This window comes from Musca domestica, unplaced genomic scaffold, assembly GCF_030504385.1.
Source record: "Musca domestica strain aabys unplaced genomic scaffold, Musca_domestica.polishedcontigs.V.1.1 14, whole genome shotgun sequence".
NCBI classification, from domain to species: Eukaryota; Metazoa; Arthropoda; class Insecta; order Diptera; family Muscidae; genus Musca; species Musca domestica.
This window is the reverse complement of record NW_026712192.1, coordinates 4,646,249-4,667,643: the sequence shown is the minus strand read 5'-3', so window position 1 is coordinate 4,667,643 and position 21,395 is coordinate 4,646,249. Positions and strand designations below refer to the sequence as shown.

General features: G+C 35.3%; 1 protein-coding gene across 5 annotated transcripts in view; it reads left to right on the top strand.

The window, feature by feature from the left end:
- LOC101890662 (Ca(2+)/calmodulin-responsive adenylate cyclase) overlaps positions 1-21,395 on the top strand; it is a 320,493-nt gene that overhangs the window by 196,368 nt on the left and 102,730 nt on the right. For all 5 annotated transcript variants that reach the window (XM_059119134.1, XM_059119137.1, XM_059119133.1 and 2 more), the window contains exon 3: positions 9,899-9,930. The gene's annotated coding sequence lies outside the window, so the exon portion shown is untranslated. The remainder of the gene's footprint in view (positions 1-9,898; positions 9,931-21,395) is intronic.

The window sequence follows — 21,395 nt, the reverse complement described above, 5'->3', positions numbered from 1 at the left end:
TATTTGAGTATATTCTCTAAAATGTTTTATTGCAATTAGCAAGAAGGGTTGGACCGAAATTGCCAATTACCTAACCTAATCTGAGTTTGACAATAATATTACGATTTACAAAGTTTGGGGGCAAATCTAATACTCCCTTAGATAGTAACTAAGCGCACCAATCAGGTCGACGTACGGACTGGTATACCTGGACCGACTCCAAAGGTCCTGAAACAAAGTACCCTAAACAGAAATTTCCCCCTCTTCCACATTTTTTCGAACTAGGGTTTCTCGGCATCCGTTCCAGAGCTGCTTTACCTTATATGTCTTTGTGCATTTTTTGTACCATGGAGAAGGAAGCGAGATAGACCCATAGTTACTTGTATTCTTGTCCTTGTACTATTGTGAACAAAATGCAGGTCGATTGAGGTGAAATTTCCCAAACAATATTTGTTTGACCCCAGGACGAACCTTATTGAAATTGGTAATAATCAGATCAGATTTAAATGTAGCTCCGTTTTAATGTTAATTGTGCACCAAATGACTAATATCAGTCCAAAAGTCCTGAATTTTGGTACTTCCAACCGAATTCAGTCTAGAAGCAAGTACATCAAATTTGGTGAAAATCGGCTATAGCTCCTACATGTATGTTTTATCGTATTTGGGGTTTAAAGTCCCTCCCAAGCGCAATATGCACTACACAAGAATGTTTTTTGGTATCAGATATCAAATACAGCCCAGAAATACCCCTTCCAAATTCTATCGAGATTGGTTCAGATTTGGATATTGCTCCCATATATGTGTTTATTTGATTTCAGTTTTTTTTATTTGATTTCAGTAATGAATATTAGTCCAAATGACCTGAATTTTTTCTAGAACCTAGTTCGTCAAATTTTATGAAAATCGGTTCAGATATAGCTTTCGCTCCCATATCTATGTTTCATCCGATTAGGTCTGTAAGTCCCTCAAATTAGTAATATGCATTCGACAACAATGATATTTGGTACAAGATATCTTACAAAGCTCGGAAATACCTGTGCCAAATTTTATCGATATCGGCTAGGATTTGGATATAGCTGCCATATACAAGGTGAGATACAAAAACTGCAACAAAGTCAAACGCCATAATTTTTTATTTTCTTTTTTATATTTAATTGAATGAAAGCAAAAAATATCAGAAATAGCAGACACAATAGTCCAATGGATTGCTATCCGGAGATTTTGGTGGCCATTGTGCGCTGGAAATGAAGCGAGCAACTTAATTTTCTAACCATTCTTGGGTGGTGCGTGCTGAGAGCGATGGTGCTGGATGGTGTTGGAATGTCCAAGGTCTGCGGCCAGAATGTTTGCGTGCCCAAGGCTTTAATACACCCTCCAGAATATTATTCACATATAAATGCTGGAGTGCTCTAACGATAGCCACTTGTTGTTTCCTAGCCAAATTTCCTGGAGAATTCTCACCAAAATGCTTTTGTACACTTGTAAACAATATGATGAGGTGTGACTGGAATAATTTTAACAACTGTCGGACGAGTGGTTTAGAAAGGACAGCAGTCTGAAGCTGGTTGCAGTTTTTCATCTCACCCTATATATCCGTAATCCGATTTCAGGTTTTATGTGAAAATAATGGCTAATATCAGTCCAAATAGTGTGAATTTCGGGACGTACGTTTCCATTTGGCGGAACTCGGTTCCGATATATATTTTTATACCCTCCACCTTGGAAATGAGGGTATATTACATTTGACATTCCGTTTGTAACACCTTTAAATAATCGTCGTAGACCCTATAAAGTATGATTAGGGAGGTACCGTTATATGGGATAGCCCCTTTATAACGCTACCTCCCGATATTCTGTATTTTAATAGTTTTTGCCACATATTTCCAACAATTTGTCTGAAAATTCGTATTTGTACTTCGTTATGAGTTTTACCTCCAGTGGCGGAACATCGTATATATAGGTCCACGTGTTCGTGTAGCCCCCGTATAACGGTACCTCCCCACATTCGGTATTTTGATGGTTTTAGCCACATTTTTCTACGGATTTATCTAAAAATTGGTATTTGTAGTTCGTCATTTTTAAACATACATGTAAAATCGCAAACTCATTGGTCTTGAGTTATGGTGGAGGGTACTAAAACGTATTCCTGTATATTGTTATCATCCTAATTTTAATATGTCCTTTTTATTTCTTGGATATCCTAAAATGAATTTCCAAACACGTGAAATGTTTGTTCCGTAATGGTTTTGTTAAAAAATGTTAGATATGTCTTAAAACACAATGGGAATAAAACGTTCTAAAATAATTCCGAATTATAATACATTTTATAATTTTATTACTAAAATTGAGCGGCTGTATACTGTTTAATTTACAATATGCCTATTCGATTACATATGCATTCGTTTGCATGGGTTTAGTGTGTGTGTGTGTGAGAGACATATGACGAACAAAATCCTATCGATGAAAGCAAATAAATTGCAAAATTCTTTTCATTTTACGCGAGCAAATAAAAATCTATAAAATTAAATATTTACGGATATCAAACAAAATAATGAAAAGAAAAAGTGTTAAACGTGTCTACGGCTGTTTATTGTCTAGGCATGCATTTGAAAATATTGATATTCCATTAACAAGGTGTGCGAAAGGAAAATTACATTTAATGACGTTTTAGGTAATGATGTAATTAATTTATTTATTTATTTTTTTTTTTTTTTTGAATGAGTGGCTCTATAGCATTAGAAATTTTTCTGTTGGGTAAATATATTTTGAAATTATAAAATTCCATGGTTTTTGTTCCTCTATCAGACCTCAGTCTGTTATAAACATTACAATATGCAAAGTTTGTAGTATATTGAGAATTCCCTTCGCTTTCTGTGAACTGTTTATTTTAGCTGGATCGACTCGAAAAATTTTGAAATTAATTTTGTCGAAAAGGAGACATGGGTTTTAAGACCGCTATTGTGCAGATAGATAATACTAAGCTCATGTCAGATATTATGGAACTAACTATGATTTCTTTTTTTTCGAGAGAGAGAGAGAGAGAGTGAGGGATTGTGAGCGAGAGAGGGAGAGTATTGCAACTTACCAAGGATATCAATATTATTATCATTCTAACAAATGCCCGCCACTTCGTCAGCGAAAAGTCCAACTTAAAATGTTTAATTCGTTCCAATAGCGTAAAATTATTTTGTCCTGTCCTTCTGTTGTAATCACGCTAGGGTCAAAAAGAATAAAGATAGAAAGTTACAATTTTGCACAGATCAGTCTACAAATCTGTCTACGAATCCATACTAAAAGTTCTTTCTATACACTTTACCCCCTGGAAGAAAAATGTCTATATAGGTCCACGATATCGTATAGCGTAACTACAACGGTACCTCCCGATATTTGGTATTTTAATGATTTTCTCGGCATTATTCACCGGAATTGTTTCAAATTTCGTAGTTAGAATTCGCAATGGATACTACAATCTATCACAGAAAATTGTCTATGCAGGTCCAGGTCTTCGTATGGGCCCCATATATCAGTAACTCCCTGTATTCGGTATTTTGACGATTTTAAGTAAAATATTAACCGAAATTGTTTGAAATTACGCATTTGAATTAAATTGTCTATGCAGGTCCAGGTCTACGTATAGCTCCAATAAAATGGATAAAATGGTCCCAATATTCGATATTTTTATGATTTTCGCGGATTTTTTTCAAGTTTCGCATTTGAGGATTGTAATGGCTCATGGCAAAAGTTGCGTATGGAAGTTTATACAGACTAACCAATATAACGGCTGTATTCTGTATTTTTTAAGATTTCAGCCCTATCCCTACACACAATAACAAATTTGGTAACATTTAGTATCTATCCCTTCAACCCAGGCTAAATTTAGTACTATTTGGTACTTTTCGTACAACTATAATAAACACGATTAAAACCACCTCCATATCTTAACCACAGGCACTAACAGTGACATCCATATTAAATTTTAGGCTCTTAGATCTCAATGCCAAAATTAGTACTATTTAGTACTTTTCGTAGAATGTATAGTACACATTTGCAAACTCACCTCCATATCTCAATTCCAGATACCAAGAGAAATCTCAATATGAAATTTGAGGATTCCAGCCCTATTCCTTCAATCAATTCAAATTTTGTTCCATTTAGGACTTTTCGTACAAATATAGGACGCATTTCCGAACCACTGCCAATTCTCAAACTTAGATACCATCAGTAATCTTAATATCAAATTTCAAAATTGTATTTTTATCCCTTCAGCCAATACCAAATTTGATACCATTTAGTACTTTTCCATCTCCATACCTTAACATCAGACACGGACAGTGGTACATACACCTGAACAGCGACCTTAATATCGAATTTCAGATAAAATTTCGTATTGGAAGAACTTAGTGGGTACTACAACCTTGCCATAAGTTTCATATTCACATGGAGGTCCACGTCTTCGTATAGCCCCATATAACGGTACCTCCCGATATTCGGTATTTTGATGATTTTAGCGACATTATTCACCGAAATTGTTACAAATTTGGTATTTGAAGTTCGCAATGGATAGTACAGCCTAAGACAGAAAATTGTCTATGCAGGTCCACGTTTTCGTATAGCCCCCATATAACGGTACCTCCCGATATTTGGTATTTTGATAATTTTAGCGACATTATTTACCTATTTAACTATTTTAAATTTGGTATTTAAAGTTCGTAATGAATACTACTGCCAATGACAGGAGGTTGCCTGTGCAGGTCCGCGTCTTCGTATAGCCTCCATATAATGGTACCTCCCGATATTCTGTATTTTGATGATTTTAGCTACATTATTTACCGAAATTGTTTTAAATTTCGCATTTGAAATTCGTAATGGATACTACAGCCTATGACAGAAAATTGTCCATGCAGGTCCACGTCTTCGTATAGCCCTCATATAACGGTACCTCCCGATATTTGGTATTTTTATGATTTTAGCGACATTATTTATCGGAATTGTTTCAAATTTAATATTTAAAGTTCGTAATGGATACTACATCCTATGACAGAAAATTGTCTGTGCAAGTTCACGTCTTCGTATAGCCCCCATATAACGGTACTCCCAATATTCGGTATTTTGGTGATCTTAGCGACATTATTTAGCGGAATTGTTTCAAATTTGGTGTTTTAAGTTCGTAATGAATACTACAGCCTAAGACAGAAAATGGGCCATTCAGGTCTACGTTTTCGTATAGCCCCCATATAACGGTACCTCCCGATATTCGGTATTTTGGTGATTTTAGCGACATTATTAACCGAAATTATTACAAATTTGGTATTTGAAGTTTGTAATGGATAGTAAAGCCTAAGACAGAAAATTGTCTATGCAGGTCCACGTCTTCGTATAGCCTCCGATATTCGGTATTTTTATGATTTTAGCGACATTATTCACCGATATTGCTACAAATTTCGTATCTTAAAATAGTAAAGGGTACTACAGCCTATGACAAAAAATTTCGTATGCAGTTCCACGTCTTCGTATGGTCCCCATGTAACGTTTAAGTGGTACTTTTCGAATTTTTTTGGCGAAAATTTTCAAGTTCCTTCCAAATGGTGGAAGGTATTATCAGTGACTCTCATTCCAAATTTCCTACGCACCAAGTCTGACCCACGTGGAAAATTTCAAATTCTAGCTTCAGCTGCTTCGTTTGGTCGTTGATTCTGAGTCAGTTATTTCACTACTCTTTTATGTGTATGGTATCGATTTATGGCATCGAAAATAAATTCTTTCTAACTCACAAAAAAATTTCGTCATACTATTTTTCCCCACCCAAACCACCTATGTTTTCCCTAAAATCAATATCTTACTCCTTGCAATTTTCTCATCATTTTCAACATTTTCAATTTAAGAATTTATTTTTGAAAAAAAAAAAACTCACTTCCTTTGTTTCTTTTTAATTAAATTAATTTTCTTTTTATTGAGCGGCAGCAACAGAAAATGTGTGAAGCCAAACAATTGATTGTGTGCTATTTTTTTTCTTTCGTTGCTTCTCTTTCTTGTTTGCTTTTTCATTAATTGAGATCACACGTATTGTTGGAATAGTGGCGTTGTTGTTGTTGTTGCTGGGGCTGATGGCCATGCATTCAATTGAACAATTTGTTTGTTTTTAATTAATTGACACTAAATAACAGTTATAGGACATCGACTATATTGCAAAGCGGGCAGAGAAAATAGAAAACAGAGAAACCCCGAAAGAAAGTGTAGCATGGAAAACTTAGCCGCAGCAACAGCTATAACCGTGATCTTGCGTCTGACCCACAAATAATGCAAAATAGACTGCAGAAAGATGCACGGCATTTCAATCAATTAACAACTACAACTAATTAGAACCAGGTTAACAGCCTAGATAATCGACATCCAATTCCAAAGTGTCAATTGGGTAGAAGATGTAGAAGTTTTTTTTTTGCAAAAGTGTGTATTAAGCTGGGTGCTTTTTTTTCAATTTTAAAATTAAAAGCAGTAAGGAAAGGTCAAAAGTCGAGCGGGACCGACTATATGACACCCTACACCACTATGCACATTTAGTAGAGCTCCCGTAACAAAAAATATATAATTATATGAAATATGAACGTCTTTTGAATGTGTATCATGGCTTTAGAGTAGTCGCAATTTGGGAACTATATCCAACTCTGAATCGATTTTCAACAAATTTGACGAAGGCTTTTGTATCTGTAGTACCAAATAGCATTGCTATATAGTGCATGATTATATAAAAACAAGTAAAAAAGCTGTAAGTTCGGCCGGTCCGAACTTTTAATACCCTCCACCATCTGGTACAAATTTGGCAATTTCCAACAAAAAAAAAAAAAAAAAATAAAATAAAATAAAATAAAATCTGTTAAAAATTCTGTTAAAATCTTAAAAATACCGAATGCCTATACGACGACGTGAACCTGCATAGGCAACTTTTGTCATACATTTTTACTATATTTAATTGCGAAACTTGAAGAAAAATCAGTTTACAATGTAGCTAAAATCATTAAAATACCGAATACAGGGAGGTACCATGGAGGTTATAAAACTTGGACCCGCACAGACAATTTTCTGTCATAGGCTGTAGTATTCATTACGAACTTCAAATACAAGATTGAAACAATTCCGGTGAATAATGTAGCTATAATCATCAAAATACCGAATATCGGGAGGTGCCGTTATATGAGGGCTATACGAAGACGTGGACCTGCACAGATAATTTTCTGTCTTAGGCTGTAGTATCCATTTTGAACTACAAATACCAAATTTGAAACAGTTCCGGTAAATAATGTCGCTAAAATAATCAAAATACCGAATATCGGGTCGTACCGTCATATGGGGGCTATACGAAGACGTGGACCTTCACAGACAATCTTCTGTCATAGGCTGTAGTATCCGTTACGAACTTCAAATACAAAATTGAAACAATTCCGGTGAATAATGTAGCTATAATCATCAAAATACCGAATATCGGGAGGTACCGTTATATGAGGGCTATACGAAGACTTGGACCTGCACAGATAATTTTCTGTCTTAGGCTGTAGTATCCATTACGAACTTCAAATACAAAATGGAAACAATTCCGGTGAATAATGTCGCTAAAATCATCAAAATACCGAATATCGGGAGGTTCCGTTATATGGGGGCTATGCGAAGATGTGGACCTACATGGCCCATTTTACAAAAAGTCCTGCAGACATAATACGCATTTGAGTAAAATTTTATCAACCTACTTCATTTCGTTCGGAAGCTAGAATGATTTCCACAGACGGATAGATGGACGAACATTGATAAATCGACATAGAGTTTTATGCCGATCAAGAATATATATACTTTGTTGGGTCTAAAATGTATATTTCGAGGTGTTACAAACGGAATGACAAACTTAATATACCCTCCATGCTATGGTGGAGGGTATAAAAATATTTATTGGAGCAACCGAGTTTCACCAAATAGTAAAATTCGGTTGAATATGAAAAAATCTATCCAATTTGGGCTGATATAACATGTATGGAGGACAATAACCGTAAAATCGGATGAAGATATATATCGAAGCTATCACAAATTCAAACCGATCTCGGTCAAATTTGGCAGAGGTATTTTCGAGCTGTAATTGATGTCCGGTATCAAATTTCGTTGTTGTGATGGGCATTGTACAAGACATGTGAAGCTTTAACACCAAATCGGATGAAACATATATGTGGGCGTTATAGCTATATCTGAACCGGTTTCCACCGAAATTTGAGGTACTTGTTTCTAGGATGAATGTATCATATGTGGTACCAAATATCATTCCTGTCGAGTGTATGTTACGAAAAGGATTGACTTAAGCATTAAATTGGATGAAATATATATGGGTGCCGATTTTCACTAAATTTGAAGTGCCAAAGTTCAGTTTTTTCGGCTTATATCAGCCACTGTTGCACAATAAACCTGAAATCGGATAAAGATATATATGGGAGCTATATCCAAATCTGAACAGACGTCGATAAAAATTGGCAGAGGTATTTCTGGGCTTTATCTCATATTTGGTACCAAATATCATTCTTGTGGAGTGAGGGACTTTAACACCAAATCGGATATAACATATATATGAGAGCTATATCTGAACCGATTTTCACCAAATTTCAAGTACTTGTTTTTGGGATGAATTCAGTCGGAACTGTCAAAATTCAGTCAATTTGGTCTAATTTTAACCATTTGGTGCCCAACAAATCTGATATCGGATAAAGATATATACAGATTAGGGCTATGTCCTAATCTGATCAAATCTCGATAAAATTTGACAGAGTTTTTTTTTTTTTTGAGCTTCATTAGTTATCTGGTAACAAATATCATAGTTGTCGAATGCATATTACGAATTTGAGGGACATAAAACCCGACATCAGTTGAAACATATATATGGGTGCTATAGTTACATCTGAGCCGATTTTCACCAAATTTAACATACTAAATTCGGTCGGATGTACCAAAATACAGGTCATTTTGGCCTAATATTTGTCATTTGGTGTATAATAAACCCGAAATCGGTTGAAAATATAAATGGGAGCTATATCTAAATTTTAACCGATTTTCACCAATTTCAGTAGGGTTCGTCGTTGGACGCGAAATTTAATCTCAATCGGATAATAAATGCGACCTTCATGGACAGACGGACGACGGACTGACACGCATAGATCGACTCAGAAAGTAATTCTATGAAAATCCTAAAAAGTAACTATGAGTCTCTCCCGCTTTTTTCTCCATGTTGCAAACATATGCCCAAAGCCTTGATATCCTTACCACTATGTGGCGTAGTTAAAAAAAAAAACAGATCAATTTTCTTTTAAATGTCTAGTATTATGTGTCTAGTGGTGTAACATTAATAAATCCACTATTATGCCTCTGTGCGGTGATTCTTAAAAAGGCTACAATTTAAGCTCTGGTGGTTTCTTCAAAAACAATCCAAAATTGTAGGATATGCAGCCTATAAAATAACTCACGAGTAAAACTATACGGTCATTTTTCTCTAATATTCAGACCTCCGAAAAAAAACTCGCTCCAATTCGAACGAAAACTCTCCTTGGAGTAGAAAAACCAACGAGCAAAACTTAATTTTTCGGTTTAGCTCGAATATGGGAGAGCCAGTTTTGTTCGTTTTAGAAAACGAGTAGGTTCTACTCTTGGGGAGCACTTCTTTAAGTTTTGTCATGTCGTTGTTGTATTGCTTTCTCTCACTCTCACACTTCAAGCAGTTCCACTAGCGAGGAACTTTCACTTCCGAGTAAAAATGAGTAAATCTGTGCTCTGCTAATATAGTTTAAATCCACTACTACATATATTTTGTTCATTTAAAAAAGACTAGTTGTAAAATTCTAAAAAATATCACTCATAGCAGATTTAAAATAATTAAACAATATTTTCTTTTTTTCAGACAAAAAATAATTCCATTGAAAACATAAATTGGTAAGTTTCCCAATTAAACCTCTCCAAGCATGATAAATCCAGATATATCCACAGAACCTTGATCTGAATAGAATCATATTTTGAATCAATTTATTAATGTCTATCTGTTCATATATCTTCAGCAAATCTTTTGTTAGTAGAAATAATGGGATGTGTGAAACATGAAAAAAAAACCGAATGCTTACTTCGAATTATATATTCGTTTTGGTTATTCAAAATTTTCACCCCTTGTGGGCGAGGTGCAGAAGGATCTCTATTATCTTAATAATAGATCTTGTGTTGATAGAAATATTTAGATGTGCCAAGACTGATTGGAAACGGATGGTCATTTTTAAAAAATTTTGACCCCTTTTTTGGGAATGTACCAGAAGGAGTTGGCCGATATTGCCCATCTCCGAACTCAATCTCAGCTTGATAATAATATTACTATGTACCAAGTTTGGTTCTCTAAATCTCAAAAGAAATTTATAAATATTAGACATTTTTGGTACATCCACCATAAAATGTCAAAATTTTCACAGAACCTAATTGTCCTCACAAAAGAGGAAATTATCGTCCAATTTTCTCCAAACTTTTCAAATCCCAATATTCGAATTAGATAAAAGGGCTAAAGTGTTGAATATTTATAACACTTATAAAATGAGAACTGAGCATCCGATGCTCTTCTAGTATTACACAACTCAATAGTTCTACTAGCTAAGCAGCTGATGTAAAAATGGGCAATATCGGTACACTCTTCCTGGTATCTCTCTCGCAAAGGGTCAACATTTTGAATAACTTATAAGTCTCATAAAATGCGGAATATGCATCCGATTGTCTTCAAATTGCACACATCCCAATATTTTCACTAACACAAAATCTGATGTGAAAATGGTAGATATCGGTCTACTCCATCTGGTACCTCCCCCACAACCGGTCAAAATTAGCATCAAATAGCATCAAATTTTAGAATAAGTTTAGATTTTGTTCCAATTGGTCACCTTTGGCGCGAATTATGGCCTTCAAACAGCCAATGAAACGGTCACAAGCCGCCCGAATGTTGCTCTGCGGTGTTTTGACTCTTTCCCGGCGAAGCGCTTGCTTGAGGTGATCGACACTTTGGTTTTTTTTTTAGTGTCAATCTTGTTTTCCAAAATAATCCAGACACAATAGTCCAACGGATTGGTATTCGGAGATTTTAATAGCCATTGTGGGCTGGAAATGAAGCGTTGAACCTCATTTTGTAATCATTCTTGGAATTCTGTTGCAGTGTCCAAGGTCTGCGCCAAAATGTTTGCGTGCCCAAGGCTTTAATACACCCTCCAGAAGATTTTCGCGATAATTTTCAGCATTAACCCTGATACCTCTTATAACCCTGATGCCACGGTCGACTAATACGAGTGGAGGGCGACCATCGGTTGTTATGGCGGCCCACATCATCACCATGGTGATGTTCAGCTCACGAGCCATTTTTCGACCACTCTGACGGGGGTTTCGATCAAGTCGCTTCTTTCGAACCATTTCTGAAGATGTTGCTGTTTTCTTTTGTCTACAGCCTTGACGTCGGATTACGCTACCAGTATGACGGTAACGAGCGATGGTACGAGATACAAAAGATTTATTCACATTTAAATGCCGGAGTGCTCTAACGATAGCCACTTGTGGTTTTCCAGGCAAATATAAAAAACACACTATCACGCTTGAATTCCATCACGAATAACTTTTTTTCTGGAAAATTCTGAACAAAATGATTGTATACGCTTGTAAAAAATATATTGAGCTGTCACTGGAATAATTTTAATAGCTGTTGGACGAGTGGCTTAGAAATGATAGCAGTCTGAAGTTGGTTGCTGTTTTCTCATCTCACCCTGTATCTCTCATAACATGCGAGACAAGTTTGCGATTCTATTCAAACTTGGTAAATATTTTAAGCACAGCTCATCAATGCTTGAGACATAAGGAGACTATACAGAAACCTGCGTCATATTGAGTAATGCTAATTTTCATTCAATGTACTTCCGAATTTCCAATCCAAAAATAAATGCAATGTCCAAAATTATAAAGTTCATTAGACAATTTTTCTTAATTAACCATTAATTCCGTAACATTTTCGAATTTTCTACATTTCCTTACATTTTTGGTGAACAATTACTTCCATTTTAATACCAGATTTTTGTGGAACTTTTCAATATTTAATAAAACAAAAGACTAATTGGTCATTAGTATTCTATGGGTAAAAATGTGCGCACAACAAAAACAATTTATTTGAACATTTGTCCATTTTATGAGAAAAGAAAACAAAAAAATAAAAATACATTTTGTTAGTTGTTGTGATGTAAATTGCAAGTGGGCGGCTTGTGGTTTTCGGGCGTTGCAGCGATAAATGAAAGTAGGAAAAAAAAACAAAACCGAAAACTACGGAGGAAAATATTTCACACTACAAACAATTATACAAAAATAAATCATGAATTTGTAGTGTTTCCGGTTTAAAATTAAATTTTTTAATTTACAATATTTTTTGGGGGGAATTCGACCAAATTGGAAAAAAATTAAATAAAATAAAAAATAATAATAATAAATAATATTAAAAATAATTACCGGAAAAATCCAGCAAATTAAGAAAGTATCGCCAAAAATACAAGACACGTGTATTGGCGTTTTGAAAGTTTCCAATGTTACCAAAATAGAGGAGGCAAGTTCCTCTCTCTTTCACAACTTTTGAAATGTTCGTATTAAAACTCCTTAGAACCCGTATATCTTAGGTAAATACAGCAAATATTTTGGTCGGAAATTTAAATCCTCAAGCGAGTCAACAAAGGGGTCATTTTGGTCCTTTTTTAGAGTATGGTCAAAAACTCCATTTAAGTGGGATCGTAGCAAGTCAAAATATTCTACAAAATTATTTCTCATAAAAATCTACAGTAATTCCTAGAAGAAATCAAAAGTCTAAACATTACATAAACGGAAGGAATTCAGATATATTAAAAATACATTTTAGGGTTAAAGCCTACCTTATGTGAGTTTATGCAAAATGCTCCAGCAACGCATCATTTTAAAAGGATAACATAAAACACAAAATTATTCTACAACAATTTTCATTATAAGTTAACAACGAATCAAAATCTTTATATGCATTATTTATCAAGAAAATATTTCTCAAAAAAAAAAAAAAAAATGTTCTCAAAAAAGTCAGAAAATATTCCCAACATATTTTGATAATTTTTTCGGCTAGAGAGGGTATTAATCATATGATACAGACAAAACGTGCCTCATCGAAATAGAGGTTTTAGACCCTAGGTCCCTTTGGGCAAAATATAATATTTTTGTCAAACTTATCTCGATTTAGAAGATGGACAATATCGGCCCACTCCTTCTGGTACCTCCCCCACAAAAGGTCGAAATTTTCAAGAAATATATTTTACTGCACAGAACGAGAAAGGATTATCCGATTTTGCTCCAACATTGGAAATCCTATTATTTGCATCAGTGCAAGGTCAGGTGCGAAAATGGACAATATCGGTCTACTCCATCAAGTTCCTCCCACACAAAGGGTCAAAATTTTGAATAATTATAACTCTTATAAAATGTGACGTAAGAGTCCTATTGTCTTCAAATTTCACACATCCCAATATTTTTATTAAGCCAATGTCTGGCGTGAAAATGGCCCACTCCTTCTGGTACCTCCCCCACAAAGGCTCAAAATTTCGAATATCCGTGAAGCTTATATAACGGGAAGTTAACATTCATACTTGGCACATCTCAATATTTCTATCAACACCAGATCTGTTATAAAGATAGTAGAGATCGGACCACTCCTTCTGGTACCTCCCCCAAAAGTGTGAAATTTTTGAATAACCAAAACGATTATAAAATCCCAAATAAGCATCCGGTTCTCTTCATATTTCACACATCCCATTATTTTTACTATCACAATATTTGCTGTAAAGATGGGATATATCTTTCCACTCTTTCTCTATATAGAGAGCTTAAATTGCTTCTATAATTATTGGCTTCAAAAATGCGCTGAGTCGGTCCACATTTGGTATAGTATCCCGATTTTAAGTATTTTTCATGTTTTAGTTATATTTTCGATCGAATTTCGTCAAATTTTTGTTATCTTGAGTTCTTCTACGTTAAAATGAAATGTGGAAAACCCGTTAAAATGCCGAATATCGGGAGGTACCGTTAAATGGGGGCTATACCAAAACGTGGACCTATGATTACAATGCTTCGCCACACGAACTAGGACCCATTATGACCAACAAATACCAATTTTTAGACAAATCAGTATGGGGGCTATACCAAATCATGGACCCATACATGCAATGTTTCGCCACCGGAGCTGGAACCCATTATGACCAACAAATACCAATTTTCAGACAAATCCGTGAAAAAATGTGGCAAAAATAATCAAATTACCGAATATCGGGAGGTACCTTTATATGGGGGCTATACCAAAACGTGGACCTACACATGCAATGTTTTGCCACACGAACTAGGACCACAAATACCAATTTTTAGACAAATCAGTGGAAAAATGTGGCAAAAAAAAATTAAAATACCGAATATCGGGAGGTACCTTAATATGGGGGCTATACCAAAACGTTGACCTATACATACAATGTTTCGCCACACGAACTAGGGCCCATTATGACTCACAAATACCAATTTTTAGACAAATCAGTGAAAAAATGTGGCATAAATCATCAAAATATCGAATATCGGGAGGTACCGTTATATGGGGACTATACCAGAAAGTGTACCGATATATCTCATTTTCAATACCAACCATCCTAGACACAATATAAATTGCTCTGCTAAATTTTGGCGCTCTACGTCAAATAATGTGGGCTGTATCGTGATTTCAACAGATAGACAGACAGACGGACATCATTAAATCGACTTAGAATTTTATGCTGATTAAGAATATATATACCTGATGGGGTCATCGCGAATTATTAAGGATGTTACATACGGAATGACAAAGTTAATATACCCTCCTTTTAAAGGTGGAGGGTATAATTAGGTCCACAAGTTGGCACATCCCTTTTATGAAGATATTCCTTGATTTTGGTTATTACGAAGGTCTTCGCCATACTTCCTAATTGACGTGGCTTATTAAGTTTCCTAAATAATGAAAACAATTTAACTTTCTCACTTTCTACCCAGTTGTCATCATATTTTTCCTTATGATGGCAACCCTAACGCCCATAATGCAACCAAATGCATTTCGGGCATATTAAAAATTTTATTCGTCTATAAAATGTGTTTTGCATCGTTTTCTGGTCCATATGTCAGACATTTGCTCCTATCTTTACAACATGTGTGGGGGTAGGCGTGTGTTCGTGTGTGTGTGACACAGTGTCACACCTCAAACATTTTAACTTTTTTAATTGTCGACATAAATCATTTGTAGCCATTGTGGTTTGGAGAATGGCATGGATGGCAGAGACATGTTGAGGGGAGAATCTCCCACTTCCATACGTTTCATTTCATTTGTCATTCCTGAGACACAGCGAACAAAAGAAGGAACATGAAGAATTTGTTAGACAGTTGAGCATCACAAAAAAGAAACAAAGAAGATAAAGATAAAATACAAATTCACTGAATTTCATTTAAATAAAATGAAACATTTGTGTTTCAATAGCTTGACAAATTTAAATAGCATTGCAGGTGAATTTAAATGCAATGTGGAGAGCCACTCGGAATGAATATTGTGGAGATTTCTTTGTTTAAATCTTAGTCCAAGACAAAAGAAATGCAAATTCATTGCTCCAGCTTTTCTAAGCAATCAATGCTCTATGAGAAGAAAAAGATGTTATTGCAGTAAAAAACTTCAACTCATTAGCTTGGGAAGAAGAAGCCCGCAAAACGGTTGACAGAGTTTTTTTTTTTTTTTTCATAGCGTGTTTGTTGTTATATCTGGAAAAATGTTGAATTTTAAATGTAAAGGATAATTTTCATAATGTAGCACCCCTTGTCAAAAGCAGGAATGTAAAATGTGCAGACCAATTGACTGACTTTTTCATTTCTATGAATCATTTATTAGAATAGCTCGACGAGTGGAAAAGGGTTAAATATCGGATATAGTATTCAAACGAGTTCCATTTTTATACCCTCAGCCATATGGATACAGAATTTGATCCAAATTTCTCCATCGTAATATTTTTATCAAACTTGATCTAGTTCGGAGATAGGCAACATCAGCCCACTTTTTTCCACTTCAAATTTAACACATCCCAATATTTTTAGTAACACAAGATCTGAAGTTCACTAAACGCGAAATGGGGATCCGATTCCTTTGAAACTAGACACATCACAATATTTATATCAGCACAAAATCTGGTGTGCAGATGGAATACATCGGACCACTCCTTCTGTTACTTCCTCTTCAAAGGGGTTAACATTTCAAATAACTGAAACCCTCATTATAAGCGATATATGCATCCGATTTTATTCAAATTTCACAAATCTCAAGATCTTGTGTAAATATAATATCTATCGGTCTATCCCTTCTTGTGCCTTCCCCATATAATACCGAAAATATTCTGGGGGGTGTTTTAAAGCCTTGAGTACGCAAACATTTTGGCCGTAGGTCTTGGACATTCCAACAGGACTCAGCATCATCGCACTCAGCACACGCCACACAAAAATGGTTACAAAATGAGGTTCCTCGCTTCATTTACAGTGCATAATGACCATCAAAATCTCCGGATACCAATCCGTTGAACTGTTGTGTCTGGAGCAATTTGGAAAGCAAGGTTTACTCTAAAAATATCACCTCAAGCAAGCGCTTCGCGGGGAATGGGCCAAAATACCGCAGAGCAACATTCGGGCAACGTGTAACGGTTTCATTGGCCGTATGAAGGTCATAATTCGGGTCAAAAGTGACCGATTCGAACAAATCTAAATTTATTCTAAAATCTTATGCTATTTCCGACATTTTTTGCTTTTATTCAATATAATTAAAAATATTAAAAATTATGGCGTTTGAATTTGTTGCAGTTTTTTCAACTCTCCCTTTATATTTCATCTTTCCGCCTGGTTTTGTGTGATCCGATGTATTCCGATGTGTTCCATCTTCAAAGCAAATCTTGTGTTAGTAGAAATATTGAAATTTGCCGAGTTTTATCGAATCGGATGCTCATTTCGCTTTTTGTGAGCTTGATGGTTATTCAAAAGGTTGACCAGTTGTGGGAGAGGTACCTGAATTCCGCCGTCACACATGATTCGATATTGATTGGATTATATTTTTTTGATTTGAATTAAATTATTAAATTAAAATATTTTTTGTAATATTTGTTACCTTTTATGGGGAAGGTACCAGAAGGAGTGGACCGATTATGTCCACCTCTGGATCTAGGTTTGACAAAAATATTTCGCTGTTCCAAGTTCAGCCCGGCAGACAGACGGACGAACACCCTTAGATCGACTCCAAATGTCCTGAAACGGATTTGGTCCAAAGAAACCTAGGGTCATCTCGATGAGGCATGTTTTAGCTGTAACAAATGATATATACCCTCGTTAGCCATATGGCTGAGGGTATAAAACATTCTATAACTGTGATGATGAGATATATACATTTACTCTTCTAGCAACTTTCAAAATTTACCAAAAATTAATTTTTAGAATTTCAAACATTGAAAATTGGTAGAGTATTATCGAATTTACATTAGACTGAGAATGGAATGAACTTAGATTTATGCAGTGACATAACCTCTACGGAGTGATAGTATCAGTGTATATGGTTTTTGTGTCAGAGTGAGCACCTTAACCTGAAATACTAACTTCCTTAGCACAAATATATAGAGAAGAATAGTGATACGCCCCAGAGACCAATAGATTTTTAGACTGGACTATGCCAAATCTATTCATGGACCAGCATTCCTAATTTCCTTGTTGGTTAAATAATAATTATTAACTTCTAAAAACCTTGATATTGGCATAATTGGCAACTAGCATGCCTTTGCCACATGTCTAAAATTAAAACCGCCCACACCCTTTGCTGTTTTTCCAAAGGCGTTGAAAAATTGTTGTTTTTTTTTTTTTTTGTATGCAAAAAATACAAATTGGCGAAAAATTGTTTTTAATTTATTTTGATTGATTTGGTTGGTGGTGCGATTTATTGATTTCCTGTAGGCGATGATTGAATATTTTTTTGCATCCCAGTGCGATAAATAGAGCAATCTGTTACAGTGATTTAGTTTTTCTCTTTTCATTTAACAAAAAATTACGGTAATATCCGCCATTGCTGTTAAATTTACTTTTTTCCTTATATATGAGAATTAAATTTGTTTGCCATATTTTCTATTTGTTTTATTCTGGCTGTTTTATTTTCCTCTTTTCTTGATTTCTGTTCCATTTCAAAAGTTAATATTTTGGCTATAATTAACGCAGGTAAAGGAGGTAAATGCAGCAACAAATGACTTGACATGTGTTGTTCTTCAAATTTATTTATATTTTTCTGATGTGTGTGTGTTCTGTTTTCGGCGTACAGAACAACAACAACAGCAACAATAATATTAAATAAAGAAAAAATACAACAACATATCATCAGTCAAGACGTTGTTCTTCTACTATTTGCTTGACTCAAGTGTTTTCAATCAGTTCAAATATTGACTATGTATAGCCAGTCTGCCAGCCAACCAACCAGCAATGCTTCCCGTGTTTTCGAACTGCCACAATGTTGTTGCTTTTTCTGTTGTTGTCGTTGCTGCTGCTGCTGCTGATTGTTTGTTGTTCATTCTGAATTCGTATTGTAGATGCCAAATAATACTTCAAAATTAAATTTCAAATTTCATTTCAACCCATTTATCATTCCTTATGGCCAGAAGATGATGATGATGATGGACCGGACCGTACCGTACCATACCAGATCGGATCGGCCAACTAGCACACGGCACAATGGACGAAAACGACAACGACGACGACAGTACACGCGTCATTCCCATCAGAAAAATGTATTTTTGGCCTTGCCCACCTCTCTTCCTGTTGGCCATAGCATTAAATATGTCAGGGTGTGTGTGTGTGTGTCCAAAAATGTTTTATATTTTCTTTCCCAAAAAGAAACAGCAGAACATCCATCAGGCCGCCTGCTGAACATAAAAATAAAACACAAATAAAATAGGAGGACAGAACTGAACATTTGAAGCATCATTTGTCTACATGGTCTTGCATTTATTTGAATGATTATTATTTATTAGTCCATGTTAGAGATGTCAGAGGATTTTGTATGACTTTCTCAGAATTATTTAAAATATATAAGGATGAATATTTTTAGGAGTCTTGTAAATTTTGATCTCCAGGGAATTTTTGGAAATATAAATCATAAATTCCGTATTCCAGCTGTAAAGAATCGCTGACTTCTTTCGCAAGTAATGACAGATAAAAGTTTTAAAATTTTGACCCTTTGTGGGTGAGGTACCAGAAAGGGTTTGCAGATATATATCATCTTCACAACAGATCTTGTGTTAGCAAAAATGTTTGTATGTGTGAAATTTGAAGAGAGCTGGATGCTTACTTGGATTTCTTTGAGCGTTTCGTCTTTCAAAATCTAAAACCATATGTGGGCGAGGTACCAGAAAAAATGGTCCGATCTCTAACATCTTTATAAAATATCTTTTGTTAATGAAAGTATTGAGATGTGCCAAGTCTGAATGCAATCAGATGTTAATTTCGCGTTTTATAAGCTTCATGGTTTGTGGAGGACGTACCAGAAGAATAGCCCAACCTCTACCATCTTTACAACAAATCTAGTTCTGATAGAAATAATGATATGCGCCAAATAAATGGAATCGTATGTTAATTTCGCGTTTTATGAGCTTCATGGATATTAACAATTTGAACCCTTTTTGGGGGGAGGTACCAGAAGGAATGGACCGATATATCCCATCTTCACACCAGATCCTGTGCTTGGGTAGCAATAACGGGATGTGTGAAATATGAAGAGAACCGGATGCTTATTTTGGCTTTTATAATGGTTTTTCCTATTTAAAAATTTCACCCTTTTTGGGGGGAGGTATCAGAAGGAATGGTCCGACCTCTACTATATTTATTATAGATTTCGTGTTAATGGAAATATTGAAATGTACTAAGTCTGCATGCAATCGGATGTTAAGTTCGCGTTTTATGAGCTTCATGGTTAATCAAAATTTTATTTCGGATTTTATGATGGTTTTTCTTATTTAAAACTTTGACCCTTTTTTGGGGGAGGTATCAGAAGGAATGGTCCGATCTCTACCATCCTAATAAAAGATATTTTGTTGATGGAAATTTTAAGATGTACCAAGTCTAAATCGAATCAGATTTTAATTTCGCGTTTTATGAGCTTCATGGTTATTCAAAATGTTGACCCTTTGTGGGGAAGGTACCAGAGGAATCCACAGCAGACATTGTCTTAGTAGAAATAATGCGGTGTGTGAAATATAAAAGGAAACGGAGACTTATTTCGGATTTTATAATCGTTTTGGTTATTCAAAACTTTTATCTTTGTGGGAGAGGTACCAGAAGAAATTGTCCGATCCCTACCGTCTTCACAACAGATATTGTGTTGATGGAAATATTGAGATGTGCGAAGTCTGAAGGGAATCGGTTGTTAATTTCGCGTTTTACGAGATTCATGGATATTCAAAGTTTTGAGCCTTTGTGGGGGGGGGGAGGTACCAGAAGAAGTGGACCGATATATTCTATCTTCATAGCAGATCTAGTTTTGGTAAAAATAATGGGATGTGTGAAATATTAGGGGATCTGAATGATTGCTTTGGGTTTTATAATCGTTTAACCCTTTGTGGGGTACGTATTAATGGTCCGATCTCGACCATTTTTATACCCTACACCATATAGTGGTAAGGGTATTATGTCTTTGTGCATTTGTTTGTAACATGGAGAAGGAAACGAGATAGACCCATAGTTACTTTTGAGAACCTTCATAGAATCACTTTCTGTGTCGATTTATGCATGTCAGTCCGTCTGTCCGTCCGTCCGTCTGTCCGTGTATTCTTGTGAACAAAATGCAGGTCGCATTTATTATCCGATTGAGATGAAATTTTCCAAAAAACTTTTTTGTGGCCCAAGGACGAACCCTATTGAAATTGGAATCGTATCAAATTTAGATATAGCTCCCATATATATCTTCATCCGATTTCGGGTTAAATGTGCACCAAATGTCCACTATCAGTCCAAATTACCTGAATTTTGGCACACCCAACCGAGTTCGGCCTAGAAGCAAGTATATCAAATTCGGTTCAGATATAGCTATAGCTCCCATATATATCTTTCATCCGATTTGATCTTTAAGTCCCTCACATTCCTACTATGCACTCCACAACCGTGATATTTGGTACCAGGTATTAGATGGAGCACAGAAATAGCTGTTTTAAATTTTATCGAAATCAGTTCAGATTTGGATATAGCTTCCATATATATCTTCATCCGATTTCGTGTTAATTGACCACCAAATGGCCAATATTAGCCCAAATGGCCCGAAT